Here is a 24,981-nt window from a genome sequence, read left to right as displayed (position 1 = left end):
GCTTTTAAAACATTAATTTTGGAGCAGTCCAAACTGATGTGAAACCATGCCCATAATCTTTCACCACGCATTTAAATTTTGTTGAAAGATGTCACATCTGGCACATGTGACAGATCAGGAGCACTGCCAGCACTAATGGTTTGGATGACACATGTAACCAGTGTGTTCAACTCTTCCCTGGTCACTCTGTTTTTTCAGTACTGTTTAAAAATAGAAGGACCAAAAAAAAAACCCAACAAACTAAATTTAATTGGGGTAACATCAGAGAAATCCACACATCCTGATCTAATTTCAGCACAGACAAATAGATCATCCTCGTTGTCTGAAGGAGGATAAATAGCTGGCCCAGGGACAGACTTGCTCCTTGCAATCTGGGAAAGAAAGGGAAGGATGAGCCCAGCATCAGTCACGGAAAAGCCTCCTCCAAGGACCTAGAAGTTTCTGGCATTTGCTGCCCACAGTAGCAAGCATTTTAAAAGAAATACCTTATGTCAGAAACATCAGCCAGGCTGGGCAACACCCTTAAGTCCTGGGAGCTTCAGCAGATGCAGGAGACAGAGTACAACAAGCAGCCACCAGGTTTCACTTGGAGAAACATCACACAAATCCCCATACACTGGATACCTGGTCAGAGAAGCATTTACCTGACAGAGATGACAGTGCTCCTGCAAAGTGAACAGTTTATGCAACATCTGCAATAGTCTTAGAGTAGAAACAAAGACAAGGCTTGAGAAAGCACCAATTATTATAGTTCAAAGGCAGCTGAAGTTAAGAAAACGTAACAGAAGCCAGGGAAGCATTCTGCCACAAAGGTATTTTCAATCACAATATTTAGGCATAACTTAAGTCAATGAAGAATGCTTTGGTGTAACTGAGGGGAAAACTTTGCTCACAGCAGTAATTAGCAGACAAAAACTTACAAATTAAATCAGTAGAGCTAAGATTCTGTACCCTGTATTCATAATTTAGATCAGTGGCTTTTTTGCATTCCTTTTCCATTACATATTCATTCAGCCAGGAATTCATAAAATCTTTAGAGAAATCAGTGTACAAATAAATAATTTCTTAAAATAATTTTCCGTATCATATGCCAAGACAGCTATGTGTTTAAAAACCTGACTTGAGAGGATGCCTTAAAATTCTCAGTGTGTCCATGCCAGTCATCACCTGCCATCTGATCTCCTGGCATATTTATTACCCATCATCTTTCTAACTTATCCTGTTTCTGTCTGTACTTTCAACAAGCAGCTTGTGAACTATCTTAAAGATAGTCTGCTAAAAGAAATAAAAAGTAAAATCTATTTCTACTTGGCAAAAAAAAATTAAATTCCATAATTACTAAACCACAGGCATGCTGCTGTATGTTTAAACCTTAACAAAGAGCATTTAAAAAAACCCCACAGTTATTGCTATTCAGCAAGTATTCCTATAACACAGGTTTTGCTGCTCATCTTTTTGCAAGATTACTGTATTTAAGCACCAGAGAACACTTTTAAGAGCTCGCCATAGTTAATGAAACACTACTCCGGAAGATAAAGCCCTAATTAGAAATATCAGTATGCAAAACTCACACTGCAGAGCTTGTTGACTGGCAGTAGAGCATTAGATTACTACCTCCTTCTTTGTTGGTCATCTCACAGGCACATGAGGAATTATGCTTAAATTTAACACAATTCTGATGTGGCTGGTACAGTCAGCAAAAGCACAGCCTCCAAACTGAAGAGAATGGAGTAGCTAAATCATGGCAGACCAGGGTATCTGACCACAGTGCTCTAGTAACTGTGCCAATTCTGTGAATCCTGGCAACCAGGAAAGAGACTGTGCTTTCTAGAAGCTAAATAAAGATTTCTATTATGATGGCTTAAATAAAACAGACCCCAAGGGAGGAAATAAATGTTGCCCAAGTCATCTGGCAGGTTTACTCTCCTCAGGTGCAATGGACAGTGACCCTCCCAGACCGGAGACAGCATTTCCTTGCCAGGGTCATGTCCACTTCCCCCCATGGTAAAGAACATTTTAAATAACTTTAATTCTGCCATTGGCCTAGTTTCAGTATATGTTCTGATGTCTTATTTGTAATTACTTATGCTTCTCAAAAATGGAGAGGCTATCAGGTAATAAAACATTACCCTAAACCATCTCCTCTTTTCACTGATTCTGAGACAGAACAATGCTGTCATTAAAATGAACAAAAAGACTTCTGAAGGCATAAGTTTTAAAGAAAATTACAATCCTCTTTTCCCTCAAATTAGTATACTTTGTTCCAAAGCCAGGTCTCTATGGTGGGGGGGGGACTGACATTGACTGCATGCCAGATGCACACCAAAGCCATTCTATCACTGACCTCCTTAACAGCACAAGGGAGAGAAAGCTCCAGGATCAAGATATGGACAGGGGGAGATCCCTCACCAATTAACCATCATGGACAAAACAATCTCCACTTGGGGAAATTAATGTAATTTATTGCCAATCAAATCAGAACAGGAAAATAAATCAAATTGAGAAAGTAAAATCAAATCATAAAACACCTTCCCCAATCCCTCCCTTCTTCCCAGGCTTAACTTTACTCTCATTTTCTCTACCTCCTTCCCACAGTGGTGCCAAAGGACTGGGAATGTGGGGTGAAGTCAGGTCAGTACATGCTGTCTCTGCTGCTCCTTTCTCAGAGAAGGACTCCTCACATTCCTCCAGCACAGGGTCCCACCCCCAGAAGACAACACCCCACAGACTTCTCCAGACTGAGCCCTTCCAAGGGCTGCAGGTCTTCATGGACTGCATGGGTCCTTGTCCCCAGGGCACAGTCCTTCAGGCACGGGCTGCTCCAGAGTGGGCTCCTCTCTCCACAGCACCACAGGTCCTGCCAGGAGCCTGCTCCAACATGGGCCTCCCATGAGGACACAGCCTCCATCCTCCTTCAGCCATCTACATACTCCAGCATGGGGTCCTCCATGGCTGCAGGTGGATCTCTGCTCCACCATGGACCTCCATGGGCTGCAAGGACACAGCTGCCTCACCAGGGCTGCAGAGGAATCTCTGCTCCAGCACCTGGAACACCTCCTCCCCCTCCTGCACTGCCCTTGGTGTCTGCAGAGCCGTAACACATATACTCATTACTGCTAACATATGGCTCCCATATTAATGGTAACACATTCTCACGCCTATCTTCTGCCTGCTACTGGTGCTGCACAGAGTTTTTTACACCCATATCTGCTATCCCAAAGGTACTACCACCACCATGGATGGACTCGGCCTTCACCTGTGGTGGGAGCTGGCTGCCATTGGCTGTGTCAGACACGATGGAAGCTCCTGGCAGCTTCCACAGATGCCACCCCTGTAGCCCTCCAGTACCAAAATCTTGCCATTATACCCAACACAGGCACACAAGGTGCTGCCAGCTCCCCCCAGCAGCCCAGGCTGTGGCCAGTAACCACATTTGCCTTCTCCTGCCCTTTCTGAACTCCGGTGCCATCCAACAAGAGAGAAGCCAAACTGTACTGACACTGCAGATAGCCCAGCCAACTATTTTAAAAATTCATACTTAAACAAAGGACATCTGCCCGTAAATACAAATACATAGCATAGCAGTCTGCTCTTTCCAAACACATGCTGCATTTTCTCCAGCTGAGAGGAAAGGGCTGGTTTTAAATAGTGACTGAAAATTTTGCTTGTAATTTTTCATTCTAAAAGCACAACTGTTGCTTTGCAATTATCAATTTTCTGATGCATTCAACAAGACCAATGGTGTAATTTAGGCCAACTTAGTCAAAGGTTGTCTTTGCCTGACAAAGATACAAAATAACAAACATTTTTAACAAACACTGTATTGCCTTACATGCTTAGCACAAATGAACTGGCTTTAAAAAATAACTGTTTAAAACACTTTTCCTCCAGTTTGTCTATTACTCCAGCAAAACTTATTCTAAATGTAACTTTGTAAATAACATCCAGAAACTGCATCTAAAGAAATCTCACACACACCGTTTCACTGCAGACATTCTCCATGACACACAGAGTAGCTTATTCACCAGTACCTAGATACAATAGGACCCTGTCCACAGGAAAGGTGGTAATCAAGTTTTATGTAAAAAGACAAAAAGCACTGGTGATTAATGGAGGAAATGAAACATAAGAACAGTTATTACAGTGGGGAAAAGACAGATACTTTAAAGGTTTTGAACAAGTGAGTTTATTTCACCTGACAGTGAAAAGATCAGATCCTTCTTTTACACTTAAAACCTGCTTCTCAACCCTCTGTTTCTTGTTCAGAGATGTGCTTTCAGCAAGGATTACGTTGCCTTTATTTGCACAACAAGAGAGAACATCAGAAATGACAACAAACCTTAGACTCCTTAGGCTGAATCACCCACACTCAAGTACAGTAAAAGCAAACACTTGCAACCATACAGATGTATTAATTAGGATACAACTTCTGTTATATGAGCATCTGTATTTATTTTTTACCTATCAGTTGAACCAACATCATTTACAAGATTTCTTTAAAATAAGCCATTGAAAAATCATAGCTGAGGCTAAACACAGAGTAACAGTACAGAGATCTAGGATTTTATTTTACTACTTACAGGGAGAGGGACCTTGTACAAATTGCTTAAGCTCATAGTAGGGTGATTTACAAACTGACTTAAAATCACAATCACCACATGTGGCTTTTTGACAGGTGTCTTAGAACAACCTGGAAGAGAGAATCTGTAACACCCTCCACAAGTGTATTAATAATTTGTTTTGATGCTTGGAGACCCTCAGTTGAGGCATAATCTATGCACAAAACACAGAGCTAGAGGAGTTCTCTATATGACTTCCAAACCAGAGAACCATAGCAAGATCCAAAGAAGAGACAAACCAGTAAAGGAGACATGAAAAGACACAAAGAAAACCAAAGTGACCTTTTACTCACAAATAAAACTATCTCAACAGTCAGAGAAGCCTCAAAACTAACCATTAGACACAGCCCCTGCAAGATAAGACAGATCTCCAGGAATTCAGCAAAACTTTCCCACACTAGGCAGACAAATTGAGTGAAGAACCTACTGTCACCTACTGCTGCAATTTAGCATCTTCTAATATTCTTAACTCCTAATTTCCAAGACAGTAGAGGCTTGCTAAAAGTAACTGCAACAGCCAGTGACAAAAGATAATATACAAGTAGACACTATGACCAGTAAACCTTGGCTACACTGTTATTTTGTGCTATTATGGTTTCCTTCATTTCAGGCCCTTTACAAAAAACAAACAAAAAAAGCACCTATATAAAGATTGCTTGTTTGACATGATAAACGAAGCAGCAATTTATGCTAGCTAATAAAAGAACAAATCTATTTTATAACTTCAACTTTCCAAGGGATAAGAATAAGCAAGTAATAAATACCTCCATTTGAGTGAAGCTCAAAGTTAGTATTAGGATTAGTCTTAACTCACAGAAAACCCAAAGGTCTATACTCAGGCCCCTGACCTGAGTGCATTTCTTCTAAAGCAATCCTTTCAGTTGCTCTGTTTGGTGGAATGCAGCTGTGAGTCTGAACAACTTCCAAAATACATGTAACTGCTGCACTGGGTCACTAGCGCGCAACACAAAAATCCAAAGGAGCAACTTCCCTCAGCAAGATGCCTCAAAACAGGACAGGTTTAATCTTCACTCATATCATTACACTGGTTGAGTTGTGAGCAAACATGCAGCAAACTAAGCAAACATGCAGCAAACTAAGTCAACTTCTTGGTTTGGATGAAGAAACAGAAAAAGCAGCTCAAGACTGATCAATAGTTAAGGTGTCATGAATCACACTTTGCCCTGAGCAGATACAGGAGAAGTGGCTTGGTGTCCTGCAGGAATAACCCACTCCTTACACGACAACACCTACTAAATAACAATCAACAGGCTTGTTATAGTTAAACAACTATCTATTTGTACAGGCTTTTCAAAAGCATCTAACACTGATACAAAGTTCTGTGAAAGGATAAATCTTTCATGGAGAAAGCAAAGACCTGAGCTCATGCACATCTTGTTTTCTCTGGAGATGCTGCTGCTGTTGCAGTATCCCACTTCCAGGCCCAGCCATCAGATATCTGTCAGTGTGGTGACTGGTTTAACCCACACACCATCTGCAGCAGTCCTTCACAGCACAGGAACTTTACACTGCTGATGCTTATGCTGGGGAAGGATTACAAACATTTATTCCTCAAGGTCCATTCATGCTTTGCAGCATTTTCTTTTCTGACAGATGTCTGATGTCTGCAAAACTCAAGACCAATCTAGTGTCAAAGGTCCTTAAGCTCGCAGTACACATAACAAACAAGGAAATTGCACCATGTAATCACAACAGGATAATTAGTATATTAGTATATTTACTTGGTCAGAGAACACAAACAGGGTGAGTAAAATAGGCTCAGTAAGCACTTTGCTGCTGGAGGTTCTGTTAGAGGCAATTTCTCACAGCACTGTCTCTTGAGAGCATGCTGCAGGGATCAGCTGCTTCCTCACCACCCCTGAAAGGAAGCCCAGAGGACTAACACCTCTGGGAATTCACACCCACAACACAGGCATAAAACAAGCAATATGTGACTGAGGCACAGATCACAAACAACAGCACTGGTGATATGCACAGCAAGATATTATGGATTCAAGAGTAGAAAGCTGCATTTTTACCTTCTATGAAGCTGATTGGAGATGAATACCCACTACTGCATTTCATGCCTGTCTTCAATTTGGGTAATTCCAGCTAGCAAGATAGAACTCTTCCCTACTGCAGTAAACTCTTAATGTCTCTGAAAAAATGTAACCCAAGGCACCAAAAATCCAACATCACTGTGCCCTATGAAAAAACAAGTTTTGCTTCTCTGCAACAAGCAGGTCCTTCTCCCCTTTCATTAGAAATGCTTTAGTTTAGATTTCCAGACTGCTCCTGCTCAGCAGGGCTCCCACTCAGCCCACCCTGAGCCTCCCAGACCATGGGAAGCTCAGGGCAACTTTTTCTCTCACACCTTCTGATCTTCCTGTGTCTGGTCTGGCACCCTTCCAAGCAGCCTCCAAAGGGAGTAGGATGAATCCAGGCACTGTATTTAACTCACACTTGGTGATATATAAAATCAAGCCACAGCACTGGCTGAAACAAGAGGGCAGGGCCACATTACACAACCTGTGGGGGAAAAAAAACCCACAAAACAAACTTAAAGAATGAAGATTGCCTCTTCCAGCAGTAACTCACTGGCTCGGCTGTAATATTAATTTTAATTTCATTTTTATTTTCATTTTACTCAGATCCATTTGACTAAAAGGATGCTCTTCTGTTTATAAGAACTCTTCTCCCAGTGCACCCAAACAGCTGAAGCTCTTTTTCAGAAGTGCTCCAAACTGAATGGATTACATACAGCTGCAAGGCTGCAAAGCTGGGTGATTTCACTTTACACTCCATGCTGTGGCAATTAAAAAATAAACAAATACAGAAATAAGCAGTATTGTTTCTCTGAAAGCCGCATAACTCCACCTCCCCATTCAACACCCTGTTAAAGCACATCCTGTGTACTTGGACATGGCTTGTGGGTACTGCCCAGTATCACACTGACCTTCCCTGCCAGAAACTGGGGACTTTTAGATTTTTCTCTTTATTTTCCAACCTTAGTCTAGCAATTATGTACTGCTCTGTGAATCTTTGCTCCTTTGAAAAAGGAGAACACAGCAGAGATAATAGCTACGAGTTGTCCAACACCATATATAAACCAGAAATCAAAAAAGCATACTATTGGTTTGCAGCTGAAATAGTTTCCAACACAATTAAGTGTATTTCAAGCTACATATTGTATTTGTGCACTAAATTATAATTGCTTGGGTAACTTAGGTACAACACAACACTAGAGTTGTATGTAAATTCAACTTTTCTTTATAATATTAGTGAGAACTCCCTTCAATTTTGATGAGTTAGTACAGGAAAATAAATGCAATGCCATATTCGCACAAATCTAAGGAAAGAATTGCTTAGCTAAAATTCTACCATCTACTGTTTTTGCAAGCATCTAAAAACACAGCCAAGAACCACTAGAATTGCTGAGTATGATTTTTAGAAAGTGGGACATACACACACATAAAAAGAGCAAAATTGCAGATCCATCAAAAAAAAATCACTTGGAGTTCAGGTCAGCTTCTTATCACAAAGGTTTTGTAAAATTACTACTGAAATAACTATTTCTTTTTTGGCAGGACATCAAGAAAAAATACTTGAAACATCAAAAAAAGCCTATTAAATAATAAATATGTCCCCCAGATACTTTTGACCTCAAAAGGAAATGGTCTCAGCCATGGTAAATGCTGCCTGCATTGCTCCTCCTCACTTTCAGAGGTACATTCAGACACCAGTCCTCCATAAGAAGTGATGCGATTTCCCTATGGAGGCACCTCAAGCTAGGCACACTGCTCAGATTAGAGTGGCACAAAGGCAAAGCACCTTCCATGGTCATTTCTGCAGCATGCAGAGCACAGAGCTGAAGGACAGCAACTGACAAGCACCAATGGCACCAAATAATGACAGTCACTGAGGAAGAAGAGCAGACCTCCAAACCCTGCTCTCATGGAGCCTCATCCCATTCATTAAAACAGTATCCATCTGTTCCGGACAAATGCCACAAATCCAAGTCCTGCAAAAGCCTCAGCACACATCCAGACAGAAATGCCAACCACCTAATCCCACTACAGCTGCTAGGGCCAGGTGAGAAGCAGGAGTGGTGAGAAAGGGGGGAAGAAAATAAAAATTCAAGAAATCAACACTAACTTCCCATTAAAAATCTGTAGCTTTAAGGTGGCTGCTCTGCATGTCACCGGGTTGCATTTCTTGCTGGAATAACAGGAACAGTTCTGTAGGTGACTCATTCATAATTCATAAAATCTTAAGCATTTTGTAGCTCTCACTATGAATGCAGAGCATTTCTAGTCTCATTTACCACAGCCAGTCTCAACAACAAAAAAAATCTGTTACTGATATCAAAAATCAGTAACAGAAAAGTTTTCTGATACTGAGGATACTTTGCAAATAGTATGAATACAGCACTTATACAGCAATCTTATTCAGAATGTATGCAGTGGCCCTTACTGATCAGTCACTACAGAAATCTGAACAATGGCATGTCTTTTTAAGAAAGTAAGAGCTGTCAAAGTGTATATTTATACTATTTGCAGAGCATTCTTTATTTAGATTTCTATGGTAACCAGTAAGTACGAGGACTGCAGTTCATATTTTGAATTTTTTTCATTCCCCATAGTCCAAACTAGCAGAAGAACTACAACCTTTTTTCAAGAAGGAAAAAGCAATAAGCAAACATCTTATGTACTCAAATAGAGCCGAGTCTTTAACACTTAACTTCTGCTGGAGTTCTCTAATGTAGCAACAAACAAATCATTAATTCAAGTTATCCTTTTTTAAGTAATTTTGTAACAAAACCAGTCTGGTATGCATCACCCACCAGGCAAAACTTGTCACAATGGGATTTCTGCTGTTACATTTTATCTGTCAAAATGCAACCACTGAAGAGGAAATGGGCAAGTTTGTTCTCCCTCTGTCACATAAGGAATCAGGCACCACATACACATACATTGTGAGAACCATTACCTGCTGCAGGGGGACCATACTGTTAACACGGGAGGAAACATGTTCATTATTAAACCACACCAATTTAATTTGAAAAGAGGGTCAGACAGTGTGCTGCAGCCCACTCACCCTACACCTCCAGAACAGACTGTGGCCAGGCTGGTCCAACAGCAAATTGTGCTTGCTGCAAACACTAAAGGGCCAGCATGAGAAGCACCAGCTCCTGCACCCACGCTGCCTGGTTATGGCTTTTCCCATCAAGTCCTCCTACTTACATTCTGGGATAATAAAACATCAGGAAGAAGAACATAATTGCTATGTTTTGTAAATAATCAGAACTCAAAATGATTGTTATTTGTTTCTTTTGAGGAGGAACTGCAAAGCAGGAAAAAATTTACCTCTCTCCCAAAATACGAGGTATGTCCATTTTAACATCAGAATTGTATGTATTCTCAGGTATTCATTTCCTTCCCTTTGTAAGTCTTGATTTCTGAAGAGAATGCCAGCCCCAGACATTAGTCAGTTAGCCTTTAGCTCCAAATATCCAAGACTAATTTCCAAAACGTCAGAGAAATTAATCCACTGGCAACGTCAAATGATTTTTACAGAATATTCCTCTCCCACATTCCAAATCTGGCCACTCTCTTCCAAGCATTTTGGTTGTCAAAGATGGTACCATACCTTCTGAAAGCTCATGAGCAAGTCTAGAACAAGTGTTCCCCAGTAAGCCCATTTTTGCCCAGTGCATTGAGTTCACTTTTTGGGAATCATGATTTTTCCCTAGACAAAAGCTATTTTTATCAAGGAAAGAGGAAATCCTGTCCCCATCTCCTGTGAGTTTTATTATACATCCACAATTCCCAAGTGAAACTGCACAAGGCTTTGAGAACTACAGCATTCTGGCAAGAGCAGAGGGTTTAGTGATGAGACAGCCCAAAACTGCCTAGAGGAGAGCAATCGCTGAACGCAGCGCAGCAGGAGCCCTCCACGACCACATTCCCTTCCCACCACCCAGAAGCAGGCAGATAGCCAGGCAGCAGCAGATGACAGCCCAGGCAATCACTCTGCACCTACCTAGAGTCACCAGTGAGGACCACTCAGCCTCAAAAGCCATCTTTTGCCAAAGAGCACAAGACAAAAGACACCTACCAGCAGTGCTGATCAGCGGGGTCAGTGTGTGTTCAGCAACGCTTGCCATGGGACCAGCGGGACGCCGTCAGCAGCCCCAGTACAGGACCTCCATGCCCTCATTGCTGCCTGGAAAGTGCAGAGAAGATGGCACAGGCACTCCAATACCCCAAATATCCTAAAGCACTGAGAGCCAGGCACTCCTTGCAGCTAGAGCAACTTGCAGAACCAAAATGAAAGAGCATGGAAGCACTGGGGAAGGTACACTTTACTACTAGCGCCCATGAATGGGCACCATTTTGCCTGGTTCCCCCAGGGGCCTGTAAGCACCAGCCACTTGATCCCTCTCACCAGCTTCTCCCACTCCCCAAAACGGTGGTGTCTGAGCACAAACAAAGCCATCCTGTTTTAACATACCACTTAATGGCAAGAGCGTGGAAAAGCAACAGTAGGCAATAGTCGAAAAATCAAAGAGAACAGTTCTGTAGAACAGAAAGCACTTTCAAAGCCCCAAGTTTCACTGGAATGCAGAAGCCAGTGAATGAGCACTCAGTTTCACTAAAATTACTCCAGACTAGTAAAGCATAACATTACACAGGGTAATAAATTTGGGAAACAAGTGCTTGTTAGATACAGTAGAACAGGAATACATTTTCTACCTGTGGCTTATACCCCTCCCTTGATCTAAAAAATCCAAATAATTTCAACATCACTGAAGGAAAACTGAGTACTTCATCTCCCTCATGGTCCCATCTAATGCAACTAACCCGTTTGAAAAGGAAGAATTTACAAGTGCCTACCAAGAGATGTCAGCTGGAGGCAGGCTCCTTGCCAACAAAAACTGCAGCATGTTCATCTCTGCACCTCCACACCAAACCTCCTAAAAAATACCCTTCAAAGAAAATCTTTCCTTAGAAACTTCTTAGCATGAGCTATGCTGAAGTATCTAATTGTTTTCTGCAAAGCACACTGCAAAGGTCTCAAATATTTCTTCACTCTGTTCTTGCACATGTTAACTCATCTAAGTCATATAACCACAGAATATCCTGAGCTGGAAGAGATCCACAAGGATCATCAAAGTCCAACTCCTGGCCCTGCACAGGACAACCCCAACAATCACACCATGTGTCTGAGAGCATTGTCCAAATGTTTCTTGAACTCTGTCAGGTTTGGTGGTGTGACCACTTCTCTGGAGAGCCTGTTCCAATGCTCAACCACTCTCTGGGTGAAGACCTTCTCCTAATATCCCATCTAAACATCCCCTGGTGTAGCTTGATGCTGTTCCCTCAGGTCCTACTGCTGGTTACCAGAGAAAAGTGTTCAGCACCTGTTCCTCTGCTTCCCCACATGAAGAAGCTGTAGACTTCAGTCTTCTCCAAGAACAAACCAAGTGAACTCAGCTGGTCCTTTCATGGCTTCCCCTTTAGACACTTCACCATCTTCACGGCCCTTCTTTAGACTCTCTCAAATAGCTTTATATCCTTCTTGCACTGTGACAATGGACACAGCAGAACAATCGCCTCCCTTGCCTGGCTGGTGATGCTGCATACACCCCAGGACACAGCTGGCCTCCTGGCTGCACACTGGTGACTTAATGTTAAGTTTTAAAGAACTACAACTCACCATTTAGGTGGCACACTTCAGCACATTCTCTTCAGAGAAGCCACTCTGAAGCATCCCCCTGTATTCAACTACTCCTCTGCTTGTTTACACTACCTTAAAAATGCACCTCCTGTGCACTCACCATGCTGCATGCTGACCAAGGTCCAGGGAGGGACAGTCACTGTAGCAGCTAATTCCTTTTTGTACTTACTGAGTGATTCCCAGCCTGACTCCCTGGCCTTTGCTACTGCATCCTCACAAAACACACCATGACAGGACCATCTCTATTCATCCCATGTTTGATGACTAGACCTACACTGTCCCTGCTGGAGCTCAGAAAGGGCAGGAGTAGCAGGTAGATCAGGAACTAAAAGAGGCACCTGGAAGCTTTTTTTCAAAAAGAAAGGAATATTATATATATATATATGTATACGTATACTCATATGCCTACTTATACTTTGATCCAAAACACACAAGCCACCAGCAGCCACCACACAGTGAAAGAAACAGCTGCTTCTAGGCACTGATAACCTACCTCAGCAAGAACAGTCCCAAGGACAAGAATCAAGAGTAGTTTGGACTGTACCGTGGGATCTCACACCTTTGTTTTTTGTTATAAACATCAATGCTTTGCTTTGTGAAAATACAGAACAATATCCATCACAAGAATGACAGGAATCCTCCAGAGCATCCTTCCCACTAACAGATAAAGCAAATCACCCTCTGTGTGACCTACCCAAAACAGCACACTTGAGCTCTGGTACACTGGGCAGGTCCAGCCATGTTAACACTGTCTTGCTCTGTCCAAGTAGAGCACATGTTAAGCTTAACCCAGCTGTAGAAGGCTGCTGGCCTCCAACATCCCAGCAGGAGCAAGGTCACTGCCACAGCAACACAAGAGTCTGGATGGAATGTTCCTGCTTTCAGCCCCTGCTCCAGACTTCACCATCACAGTTTCCTCCACTAACTGAAAGACATGCATGTCAGTAAAGTGTCTTTATCACTTCACCATCATACACACACATGATGTGTAGAGTGGGGGGAAAACCCAGTCCCTTTTGGCTCTTTCAATTACAAGCCAGCCTCCTGCTACTCACAGTACTGCAGTGCTACTCCTATACAAGGGCACTTGCTTTTGAACACCAAAGGTGATGGAGGAAAAAAAACCCCACAAATGTATACACTTTTTCTCCACAGATAGGAAGCACAGAAACAAAGAGATCACCATAAGAGAAAACACTGTAACATGCATTGAACACAAAACAAAACCCAAACAAAACCAGAAAAATTGGAGTGGCCCAGCTGTCATCCTGGCCACCCTGAGGTTCTGCCATGCTGGCAGGTAGCACTGCAATCCACAGGGGCTGCTACTGAAGGAATGCAGCCAGTACAGAGCAAAATGCTCTGAAGTGCAAGGGAATAAAGAGGCAGGACTTTGGATAGCTTTTGCTCTAAATGTTTCTAAAAGGACTAAGTAATTTAAAACAACTCTCTTCCATTTGCAGCATATTTTATCTAGCTTTTTGATTTGTTTTGATCAAGCTCATATTCCTTCTGTTCAACCAAATAATCCAACAACTTGATATGTGAACCACTCAATACTCCTCTTAACATGGAGTTCATATGTCACTGATAACCAGTTGCTTAGGATGCAAAAACACACTGAAAATCCCTGTGCAGCTGAGCGCTACAGAATAAAGGGCACAAAACCTTCCTGGAAAAATATCTCTAGTATCCAGCTACAAAGAAAAGGAAGCACACCTACACAGTTTGGCTGACCCAGATATTAAATGGCCTCTGTAATTAAATAAGCAAAATAGAAAGACAGAAGAAAGTGAAATTAAAATAACCACAGAAAATCCAGGCTAAGACGAAAACCCCTGTCAACACCCTCAAATATGCCCACAACAAGAAACAAAACCCAACATGAACGCAGGTTTTCATAAGGAATTTTTGCTGCATTGCTCTCCACTGTTTGGATTTTAACGTCATACAAAACCGTTCACAGAGTTTCCCAAGGAAAGGGGAATCAGATGGCAGAAATATTCCTCTCTATTTGTGCTGACTTCTAAGAAAAAAGCAGAATTTTTAATTCTAAAAAATCAGAAGTCCATGGTAAGCACCATAAAGCTGCTACAGTTATATATTAGCATTGCAGAATTTTAGATTCTTCCATAGTCTGAAGTATCTTTAAAGCATAACTATTCCACTTTTTTGAAATAATTCTGTCAGCGTGCCTGCAGAACTGTAAGCTAGCTAGAAAGGAATATATACCCATTGCTAGGCAAGAGCTAGTTGGGAAATGCAGCAACAGCAGGCAAGCACACAGAGCTGAGGAGATGCCCAGCACACTGCACAAGCCTGAGGTGCCTGGCCACCCCAAGGCACAAAAGGGAGCAGGGAGCTTTCCTTCCTTTTTTCTCAGCACAAACCTGAACAGTCAGGCATTATTTTCTATCATCAGATAAGAGCTGGCTTTTGGAAAGGTAAGAGTCTGACAGTTAATCAAGAAAACTTGCCCAGAGAGCAGACTGCTTACTTTCTGCAGAAATCACAAACACATCCAGCTGCTTCCAATATAAAAGTTTGACTGCACAGCAACCCACGCCACAAACACTGCAGTCTAACACTTGAAGTTTCCCTACAAAGGCATCATCGCCAAAACTACCAGTTTATGCTGTCAAACAGCACTATAAGACCACACTGCAGTAGTATTTTCTTTATATTAAATATGCAGAGCATCGAAGTAAGTCAAAGGTGCACTTTGGAAAGATATTCAAGTACTTTTCTTCTAAACACAGATTTCATACAGATCATTGACAAATGAGAAGACCTAGGAACACCATAGGGGTGTGTTCTCCAAATATTTTGTTCAGAGGGTTACCACAAAAAATGCAAAAGGCCTCCAAAAACCCCTACTTGAATCTAGCCAGAAATGCATACCACACAAGCACAGTCCTTTCACTAAGAAAGCAGCCTATGGGGTGGTGTTGATTATGCACTGATTAGGCTGTTAAAAGCAGAGGTACCCCACCTACCAGAGTGCATTCCTCAGGGTATGTAAAAACACAAAGGTCCTCTTTTTCACTGAAGATCTCTAAAACTCTAACAGAGAACAGATTGTTTCCTAACATCTTTCATACAACACCGTTTGTGTTCCTGCAATTCAAACACATTATTCCCAGCATTTAACTTCCTCGTCATCTTAATCCCTTAAATTTGATGAATATATCAGCATTATTTTCCCTATAGAAACCTGAAGCCAATTTATAAAACAGTAAGGCTTAAAGACCTTCAGATATAGTGCTTTAAAAAAAAAAAATAGTAGAGTCCAAGTGTTGTTGTTTAGATATAACTTACTCACATTACAAAGTAAAGATGCAAAGGACAAAATGCCTGGACGGGTGACTGGTGTTGCAAGTGATGATTATTTTTCTTTAATCTATAAAGACTTTTCTTTTAAATACAGTCTTGCAGATGTAAAACCAAGAGTAATACAAGTGTACATGAGTACACTAGAACATCAGCAATGCCGTCTCTAAAGCACAGAGATCCATCCCTGAGATGGCACCAGCCCAAACTGCCAAGGCTGCACGCTGCTGCCCAAGCTCAGGCACATTGCTTCTGGTCCTGAGCCAGATGGCATGAAACCAGCTCAGATCTCCTCCACAGCCACAGCACATTTATGTGCAATGCAGATAATCCTTCTACAACAACCAAGTGCAGAAGGTGAGGGGGACACAATACTACTAACTAAAAGAAAAATTCCAACAACGCTTGGCTGAACAAGACAGCAAATTGGCCTGCATTATTGCGTTTGTATCTTGCCATAAACACCACCATCAGCTTGCTTCCAAGCTTTAAACTCAATAACTAAAACCTACTTGAGGAATTATACTCATTTACATATCAAATACTAATGACCATGTCACTGTTTTAACCCTTTTCTTATTCCTTCACTGACTTAGGTTTCATTTTCTTACCTTCCCATTCTTTTGCTGCATGCTGGCTACAATTTGGTAGAAACATACCATGAGATTATAAACTGTGTGTTTGGAGGGATGCTGGAAGTGCATGTTGTCTGTGTGGACTTTAGTAGAGCCTTTGTTACAATTTTCCACAGCATTCTCCTAGAGAAAGTGGCTGATCACTGCTTGGATGGGTGCACTTTCTTCAGGTAGAAAGCTGGCTGGATGGTCAGCCCCAGGGAGTGTTGATGAATTACATCCAGCTGACAGCCAGTCACAAGTGGTGGCACCCAGAGCCCAGCTCTGTTTAATATCTTTGTCAATGACCTGGACAAGCAGATGAAGTGCATTTGCAGACAGTCTGCCTACAACACAAGTTGGGTGGGCATATTGATCTACTGGAGGACACAAAGGCTTTCACAGAAGGATCTGGACAGGCTGGATCAATGGCCCAGTGCCAGCTGGACGAGATTCAACAAGGCCAAATGCTGGGTCCAGCACCTGGGTCACAACAAGCCCCTGCAGCAGAACAGGCTGGGGGCAGAGCGGCTGGAACGCAGCCCGGTGGAAGAGGCCCTGGGGGTGCTGGTCATCAGCCAGCTGAACACGAGCCAGCGTGTGCCCTGGTGGCCAAGGAGGCCAATGGCATCCTGGCTTGATCAGAAACAGAGTGGCTAGGAACACACCAAAAACATCAGAAACAGGGCAGTCATTGTCTTGTCCTCAGCACTGGTGAGGCTGCAATTCCAGTCCTGTGCTCAGTTTTGGGCCCTTCATTACAGGAAAGACTGAATGAGATGGTGGAACGCGTCCAGATGAGCAGAAAAGCTAGCAAAGAGTCTGGAGCATGTCTTACATGGAGTGGTTGAGGGAGCTGTGCTTGTTTAATGTGGAGAAGAGGAGGGTCACGGGGGCTTTTTCACTCTCTATAAGAGAGCCAAGGTTGAAAGGAGGTTGCAGCTGGGGGGTGTCAGGTTCTTCTCCCAGGTAACAAGTCATTTGACATGAGGGAACAGCCTCAAGTTGTGCCAAGCAGGTTTATATTGGTTATTAGGAAAAATGTCTTCACTGAAAGGGCTGTTGAGCACTAGAACAGGCTGCCCAGGGAACTGATGGAACCACTGTCCCTGGAGGCACTTAAAGGACATGTAGATGTGGTCCTTAGAAATAGGGTTTGGTGGTGGACTTGACAGTGCTAAGTTAACAGCTGGATTGGATGATCTTGGGGTCCTCTCCCAACCTAAATGATTTTATGATAATGGGGGTACCATCAGCACACTAGACACAGAAACCAATTAAGAGCTGGAAAATATCTGACCTATGTGTACAGAATTATTGACTAACACTCAAACACAATTTGAAAACACATTTTGATGTCAGGAGTTACGCTTGCATGAGGAACACCAAGACAGCATTCACACACTACCTCAAACTAACATATACTCTAGGATCAGGTCCAATCTTCCAATTGTTCCTCAAACTGTGTAATTTTGAGAGGAAACTTGTCTTTATTAGGCTGCTTGTTTTTTCCTACATTCATGTTTTCCTCTGTCTATCTATGCACCAAGATCTTAATATGTAAAGTACAGGCAGGCATAAAGGCACCTTTTTTCATAAAAGCAAAACCAGAAACCTGAAGCTCTGACTCCATTTTCATCAGAAATCAAAGTTATCATGATGATTTTTAAGTGTTAATTTGTTACTGTTACAATGTTTCCTTGCTTTTACATTCTGACTAAAATCAGCTGTGGAAATGACAGAAGAAAGGGCGTTTTTTTAACACCATAAATTTTAAGCCAGAACAGAAGCCGGAAGTTCTGGAAGTTTCACAGGAAAGCTGGTCAGTTTAGTTTTATTGCTGGAAACTACCTTAACATTTCTTTTAACATTTGAATAGAGAACAGATATTAATCTCTGAAAACTAAGGTTCATGTGCAGCCAAATCAAAGCAGCACATGAATGGGTGCTGTTATCAAATTGAACTCTAACCACCATCAAGCTCACCACATACATGGCCTCTGGTGTGATGTTTTACTTAATAAAGTGATACAGCCTTATTTCCTCAAGACACGGACTACGCATTTTGAGTTAAAATAAGACACTGTGGGCCACTAAAAATTAATACTGAACTATCCCTTTAATGCCCCTGAAAAGTTTTGGCTACTACACAGAAATACTTGGAAAGCTGTATTTCAAATCTTACACTTTTCCAGTCATGTACTTAGAGATAGTTAATTCATAACAATCAATTTGGGATGGGAGGTAGTGAAAGTCAGCTGGAAACCTGGGCTGGGCCCCCTCCTCACACAGTTCAGAGCAACCAAGAGCATCAGCCAGCTTCCCATTCATCTCACTGCACATGGGACCACCTCTCCACAAATATGAACTACTCTTAAGTTTTTACACCATGGAATCAAGCACAGAGTTTCATCACTACTACTTAGCTTTAATTCCAAACAGTTCCTATTTAAAAGTTAACAGGATGTACATGTGTACATAAAATGTGGACTAAAAAAACATAAAAGAAATTAGAGTTCTCATGCTTGAGTCATTAGACATGACCTGTTTCTTGGCATAAAGCTAAATAATGAGGGGGAAAAGAACAAGAACAGCTGGACAAGATCCAAGTTCTTAATGCCTCCAAAGCAACTGACATTTACTGGCCAAAGAAGACAACACTTCAAATAATTTCAGCCAAAATATTTTTTTTCTTCCTAATTCTTAAATAGCTGTAGTTATCAAGGCAAGACTACCTTATCCACCTGAACTGCCCTTCATTCTTTGAACTAGTGCACCACGCATGGTAGTACCAATGTGGATGTGTTTTACAAAATTAATTCAATGCAAAAAGAACTCGTACTGGACTGCTCTGTGGATACCACTTGTAACTGCCACACCTCAACTTCTCCCAAGTAACATGGCCAACCACAACAGCAGACTGGCATCTCAGAGCAGGTCTGGCAGTCAGTAGTCCCTGATGCATTTTAAATGAAGTACGTTTTGCATTGCCCACCCAGCCAAGGAGAAAGCAAGGACTGCCACATGCACCTCCCCAGGCAGCATGGGTTTGCCAAGATAACCAGATGATGGGCAGGTGGTGAGATGCACACATACCAAATTCTGGCTGGGAGACCAATTGCAAGGGTCAGTATAAGAGTTCAGTGTGCAGAAGAGCAAAGAGTAGCATCCTATCTCCCACATTCTTGTCTTTTGAAGTATCTCACAATGCAATGAGCTGAAAGGAAGGCTGCAGCAGAGAGAGATAAAAGGTAGGAACCTCAGAAAATGACAGTTTCTGATGCAAAGCAGTATCTGACAGGACCATGAGGAGTCTGCAGAGAGAAATAAGTGACATGAATGGACAAGAAATAAAACACCAACTGATTTGAGTATTAACAAATGTGCACAAATGCAAGCTTTTAAGCTAGCTATAAAACCTCATAGGATTTTTAACTAAACCATTAATTAGAACATATAGAAAGGGACTTGAAACAGCTCAGCAAAAGGTTCAAGATACAGCCATGGTTTAAAAAGCAGAACCTCAAATTCCATAGCTTTGCATAAACAGAACTGAGATGAAGAGTAATGTTAGCCTAATTAAGGTCTTCTAGAGGACACTAGTGCAGATTAATTTTTTATAACTTGCTGTGCTAGTCACGTCAAAAGACAAGGTTACCTCTTTCATAAAGAGGTAACAAGTCTGGCTCTGTGAATGGAAAAACCCCCAAAGTACACTGTCTTCCTGAACAATCCAAATCTGCTGAAATACACCCAAGTACGATAAGACAGAAAACCATTTGGAAAAGGAAGCCTGGCAGTTTCTGCTTGCATATGCAGAAGAGTGTGTGAGTATGTAAATACAAAAACTAATTCTGGCAGGAAGTCACAGAAGTGAAGTATGGAACATTTTATGTGGGTATGAGGATCAGGAGAATTGTTCCATCTACGCCAGGTTTATTACTAAGATTCATTAATCAACAACCTTAAAGGTACAGGTCTATTTCTAACTGTTACAGATTGTGATAAAATAACAGTGGGAGAGATACACACAAAACCCAGAGATGCTTCTACTTTTTCCTCTGGAAAGATATAGCAGTGACACCTCATGGACAAGGTATTGAAAGTAGAGGGACAGAGGGTCTGATCCACCCTGACAGCCTCCCCCAGTCTCAAACAGCACCACTCTACATGTCTGGCACAGATAGAGCTCATTCCACAGTGGGTCTGGCTCTGGTACCAGACAAAAGGAGCCCTACATGGGAGCAGTAGTACCTGCTGAAACTGGAGCAGATTTTGAAGTGAGAAAGGGTAGATTTAGACTGGACATAAGCAAAATATTTTTATTACGAGGGTGATGAGGCACTGGAACAGATTGCCCAGAAAAGTTGTGGATACCCCATCCCTATAAATGAATGTTCAAGGTCTGGTTGGATAGGGCTTTGAAAAACCTGGTCTAGCAAAAACTAAGATGCCCCCTACCTACAGCAGTGGGATTTTTGGACCAGGTGATCTTTGAAGATCCCTTCCAATCCAATTCAAAACATTCAATGACTCCATGATTCTACCTGCCCTACAATGTCTTCTCTGCCTTTCCTGGCTACCACCCATACAAAGCCAATCTGTTTGGGAAAACAAGGGAGAGCCAATAAACAGTGCCAAGAGACAAAAAGATCCAAGATACACAAAGCCAGCTATACAGAAAACCATAAGGACCTGCACACTGATCCTCATGCAGGTGGGAAGGACAGCTCCACATTAACAGTACACTAGGATAACTCAGAGAAACGCTTACTTCTGCAGAGCTAGTACCTCTCAAGAAGGAAAAACAGCCCTCCTTTGAATGCTTTCTGATCTTAGACCTACCTCTTCCATAGTTCTAAAATACTGACTACAATGACACTTTGGTGCATCTGGAGATTTATCAGACATCTATCCCAGCCACAGAGCTCCCCTTGTCCTCTTGTTCCACACATAATGAACACACCAGCATCCCCTCCATAAATTGTGCAAAGTTAAAATTGTTTCAGAAATTGCCTGCTCAGCATCTGGGAACATACACATTTCTTAATGGTCTTCTCAGTACTGCCTGTGCTGCTGAAGACTTTTTCAATCCATCCACCTCAGGAAGCATATATTTAGCATGAGCAAAGATCTATTTTTTCAGAGAAAAAATGTTCTAGCTTGAAGCTTAGATAAATCAATGTCCCTAAGATTAAATTATCCTGCTGCCCTCAAAACAAGTCCAGATGAATTTCTTTCCAGCTGAAAAAATAAAGTTTTATGTCTTTTTCTGCCACTCTGCAAACCAAACTGTGATTACATTTTTTTGCTGTTCATAGTTAATTAAGTGGTCCTTGGAAACCGTCAAGATTTGTTACATCATCTTCCTTTCTATTCTAGGAAGGTAACCTGTAGTGTTGTCCAAGTCATTGCTTTCCCAGGATGTTAGCTCCTCCAGTGGGTAGACTCTTCTACCTCATCCAAATCCTACCTTCTCCTGAGGGTCTCCTTTTAGAAGTCCCTTTGTCCCAAGACATGGTCCCAGGAAAAGTAACCCATTCTAGTCTGCAAAAGACTCTCTCTCCCTACTGAAGGCCCAGACATCATCTGTACCCAAACAGCCAGATTCTCTCACTCTACTGATATCAATACCATGAGATTAAGTCCCCATACATCAGGAAAGCCTCGCCATACTCGGGCAAAAGCTCAACAGTTACTGCCCAACTATCCACCAAACTGTTTTGATAAGTCCCAGTGAGGGATGGAATATTCAGTAATGGAGCTACAGGAATGCCATGCCAATGACAGAGCTGCATACACAGATAATCACTGTAAAATACTAACAGACATGTAGCTTGTAATTTCCTTCCTTTTTTCCTACCTGTTCCCACAGACAAGTGAAATACCAACACTTAACAAGTCTGCCTGTTTGCAATACATGATTGCCATCACTGAAGAAAACTGAAAATCCTCCACTGATTCCCCTTCAAACTCATCAACTCCAGTCATAAAAAGCACATTTCACTGCTTACTGCTCTGCTCTACATTCACCTTTGGGCTGTGGTAGATTTTACTCTCTGGAAGACCAATCACTTCAGGTAATAGCCTGTAGAAAAAGATGGCATGTCCACATCTATGAGCTTCACCTCAATATTGAAGGTGACCACTTAAGATCAAAGCAAAATAAAGACTTGAAGAGAGCAGTGCAAGTATCAAGAGACCAGTTCCCATCAACTATCTGTACCCAAACATACAGTGGAGTTGCTCATCACATAAGCCTATGATTAATGGTGTCCTGATGAAAATAGGAATTCAATTTCAATTCCTCTAGAGTAGCCACAGGCCTTTTGGTATTTTCAGGATGTCATTTTGGTGTCTGGACCTTTACACGGTCTGAAACAAAGAACAAGCACTTGCAAAAGAAAGATAAGAAAGCGTCATGTACAGTCTGAGCACAAAATCTATGCTTCAGCTATAATGAAAGGGTGTTTCTGCAAAAAGCAAAGTGATGGAAACACAAGCAGGACGCCAATGGGAAAATACAGGTGACTTCTGTGGCAAATTGTACATCACTGCATATAACATTTCACTATGGGCAGCACACTAGAAGGTGGGAAAGCAAAAGAAAAAAAAAAGGTGGGGAAAAATGGAGGTAAAAAGCACTTAAAATGAGAACATTTTGACTTTCCTGAAATCCCACCCACTGCAAGGACTCAAGGTGCTCAAGGACCCCAGGTCAAACATACTCAACTGATGAGCCTTGTTAGTCCTCTCCAGAAACAGTGAGGAAGTTTGCTCTCTCCATTACACTGGAGTGAAGTCACCCTTACACAGCAACTCTGCAGGTAAAGTGGACGGAACTGGAATCACTGACACCCTCACATGAAGATGTCAGAGCCCAGCATCTCAGAGGAAAGCCCCGGCCATGAGGCAGCTGCCTTTTGCAGATGCTAAGAGCCAATGCTTCCATTCAGACAGAAGCCATATGCTAGCCCAGTAAGATAAAACCAGATTATTTTTCCCAGTTGTTCCTTCCAGCACACTTTGTTCAATGGAAACAAAATTAAAACCTAGAGAAGTTGTTGTATTCATTAATCTCTGCAGACTCACTGCAATCATAATTGGGCAGCCTAACTGCTCAGAAGATTATGCCAGTGATTCAATTGCACTGCAATACAAATAAAGATATCTGCATAAAGTGGGCTGCAAAGTACTAAATATAAACTAACGAAGTTATACATTTGTGCATCATTGCCCTTTCTAATAGAGTTTGGAAAATTGAAGGCAACATACTATTATATATCATGTGCTATTATTCACATAAGTGCCTAAATTACAGAGTTTCGGGAGATACTAGTCATACGCATATTAAAAAGTCATTTATTTCATCATATAATACACAGACCTCTTTCAAGATTGAAATAGGAAACATGAAAGGGACATCTGAATAGCAAGTCTCAATTAAAAATTATTTCTGCTGCCATAACAGCTTTTCCCTCCAGATTTTGAGGTCCCCTCTCACACTGAGCACAGCAGGAAGAGAATTTCTGAATTTATGTTCTTCGCATTTATCTTCTTCCAAAAAAAAAAACTGTGACAGGAGTTCACAACTTCTTAGAACACTGGATAAAATTGTTCATACCACTTAAGTACAAAGTTAGAGGACTTGAATAAATCAGGTTTAGACTAAATGTTTAGACTAGAGGCTCTTGAGAGCAAGGGTGAGGTAAACATCTGCACCAGACAGAGTAGAGATACAGAAACCATTATTTAGAAGCAGAGGAGACCCTGAAATGTGCAAAGAATGTTTAGATGTAGGGATACAACCAAGTTAGCCTTTGAAGCACTTGTGATGGAAGCCTTGGCTCGCCATGCACACACAGGGATGAAGATGCTGAGCAGCTGTCAATCCTAAGTCCCTTAATGAAGCCCTGGTCTTATTTCACACTCAAGTATCACCTTTTGGTTTTCTTCCTTGTTATTTTCACCTTGTGCCTAATTGATTACAAGCTTGGCTACCACTGGAGTTTGTTCAGCTTCACAGTACCCTGGTCAGAGCTCCACAGAGGGGCTGCAGCAGTGCCAGTGGCTGTAGGGAGCAGCCAGCCCCCAGCACTCCACCAGTCCCTCCTTCTGCAGGGGAATGGGGACAAGGAGTGATGCCCAGACAGGGGTACTCCAGGTCAGCTGACCTCTGGCACTCTAGAATCAGCAGCTCTCCCCAGTAAATTTTTTCCCACCCTGTGAACACTAACTCCCAAACCTCAAATTCTGGGTTTGATGAGCCTAGCTTTTCAGAAGCCATTTAATATCAGAAATGGCTTTTAAGCACTCCCTCCCTTCTCCCTCAAAGGATTTCACACAGCTTCAGGGAGGCAGACAAAAGCTTGCTCTCAGAATTTAAATATAAATTTATATTCAAAACAGGCTTAATTACTAAACTGCAGTTTGTTTTATGTGTAAGGATTTGTCTTTATCATAGAAACCACAGCTGTTGAAACAGTGTCTGATAGTACTTTTTTCCTATCATCGCTATTCCTTCAGTAACCACAGTGTACATCTTTTATCTTAACTGCCAAAAAGAAGCTCTGAAGTACTAAGCTGCACAACTTCTACTCGATTTAAGAAGGCTATTACCATCCTCAAATCACAGATACATCAACCACAACTACCCCAACACTGCATAACACTGAAGT

General features: G+C 41.9%; 1 protein-coding gene across 16 annotated transcripts in view; it reads right to left on the bottom strand.

Moving 5' to 3' along the window:
- The window catches only part of APBB2 (amyloid beta precursor protein binding family B member 2), a 165,605-nt gene that overhangs the window by 122,468 nt on the left and 18,156 nt on the right, over positions 1-24,981 (bottom strand). Inside the window, exon 1 of one of the 16 annotated variants that reach the window (XM_039698863.1) lies at positions 10,737-10,851. The exons of the other annotated variants lie outside the window; for them this stretch is intronic. The gene's annotated coding sequence lies outside the window, so the exon portion shown is untranslated. Of the gene's footprint in view, positions 1-10,736; positions 10,852-24,981 lie in introns of those variants that run through there. 16 annotated transcript variants of the gene reach the window in all.

This window comes from Passer montanus, unplaced genomic scaffold, assembly GCF_014805655.1.
Source record: "Passer montanus isolate IOZ18808 unplaced genomic scaffold, ASM1480565v1 scaffold13, whole genome shotgun sequence".
Lineage (NCBI taxonomy): Eukaryota > Metazoa > Chordata > Aves > Passeriformes > Passeridae > Passer > Passer montanus.
This window is presented reverse-complemented; position numbering and strand designations above follow the sequence as displayed.